This window comes from Protopterus annectens, chromosome 8.part0 (assembly GCF_019279795.1).
Source record: "Protopterus annectens isolate FY-2018-M chromosome 8.part0, PAN1.0, whole genome shotgun sequence".
NCBI lineage: Eukaryota > Metazoa > Chordata > Ceratodontiformes > Protopteridae > Protopterus > Protopterus annectens.
In genome coordinates, this window is record NC_056741.1 from 1,147,285,008 (window position 1) to 1,147,286,891 (window position 1,884).

Here is a 1,884-nt window from a genome sequence, read left to right on the forward strand (position 1 = left end):
ACGGACCAGTAGGTTGTGCAAGCCTGATAACCCATGGGTCGACACAATGTACAGCACGTGTCCTGACATGGGGAGAGTGGGCAATGTGTAGTGGTGTGTTTATACTCCACCTGCACCCACAGTAAGGATGAGTGCTGTAGGGGAGTGTCAGGTCAGGGAACTATGGGTATGCAATTATGGGCCTAGGTGTGCAGGTGTTGGCTGGTGCAGTCGTATTAGGACCATCCCGGGGATGTAAGTAATATTCCAAAATGGGCATAGCTGACACCCATACCTATCAACCCCTAAGACCACATCCACTGGACAGTACATAAACCATTGGGGGAACAAATAGGGACCATACCTCTGAACTGTTCCCGATTTCCAGGGCCATCCCAGATTTTGACTTGGTTGCTAACTCTGCCTGACTTAATCCCTCCTAAAACTAGTGACATTTGGAGGAAAGGTGGTGAATTACACGTAATGAATAACGACAACAATTAAGAGTTATAAACATCACTTACCTCAAAAAATGTGTATGAATTCATATGCTCTGAGTCTGTCAATGTGTCAAGTTAATAGCACCAATAATTTAAATGTGTCCCTGATGTTGTTATGCCATGTCCCTGACTCAGTCTGTATATTTCCCCAATCATATGAGAGGTCTGATAGGGACAGAAAGCACATATTCCACTGAAAACCTTAGAAAGATGATAGAATATTAGGTATGCAATAGCATGACTCGGCTGAAGTATGTGGGCTCCAAAACCCAATTACTTGTTTGTATTGAAGAGTGTCTGTCAAAGGAAAAAACTTCAAAGACCAATTCACATAAGTTTCAGGTATGGCACCTTTTATTACTTGCAGCAAGTGGATACAGGACTTTGTCCAAATTATTAGTGAGTAGTATGCTTCTTTTATACAGTTCTATGAAATGTTACTTTTCTATGGTTGACGTAGTTAGACACAGCTTTCTGTATTGTTCTATAGAAAATGTTACCTAGATTTCCTGCTGACATGTTCAGATTTAAAACTCACTATGTGTTACATAGAAAATGTTACATGGATTTCCTGCTGACATGACTGGATTTATGAAAATCATCTGAGAAAAACAACCTGGCCTTGGGGGCTTATTTTTAGCCTACTACAAACTTTCTATTCTTCAGTTGTGCAGTTCTAATATATATGTGTTACATTTCAAGGTACATTTCTAGCTTAGGTACAAGTAAATGCTGATTGCATTTTATATTTTTCTGCAGCTGTGTATTTTCTCATAGCATAAGCAGAAAATCAATAACTCTTTGTTTAAGTCTCATGACATTAGCAGAAATCAAATGCTTTCCTGTTAATTTCCAAAGCATAAGCAGATCATAGCTGCACATATTTTTATGACATAACAGGATCGGAATGTCTCAGCAGCTCATGCAGATTTATGCAGTGTGAAATAGAATAAATGTGTTAACCCTTTTTAAACCTTGAATGCACTAAGCATATTACTAATACATATTTTTCTAACATTTCCCCCTTTTAATACTTTTATTCTACTTTCAAAATAAGCATAAACATTTTTTTCTTCCCCTAACCTCTTCATACTCAGGATTTGCAGTTAAGAGAGTCATTCAGTTTAAACTTATGAAAGCATTTTCAATTTTTTAACAATTCTTCAAGTTCAGCACCTTGGTATAAGGTTTCTGAAACTAACATGTCTATAAAGTCTTTAATCAATCTTTTCATGCAGGGGATGCAGCAGTAAACACATACCACCAGTAGGATCATTCCTACACAGATGGCAATCAGGATGTTCATCAGGATGCTGCCCCAGCCCCCAAACAATCTCTGGAAAAAGTCCGTCAATGGATCTGGTCCTTGTTTGTTCATAGCTGACACCTGCTGAATTACCTCAAG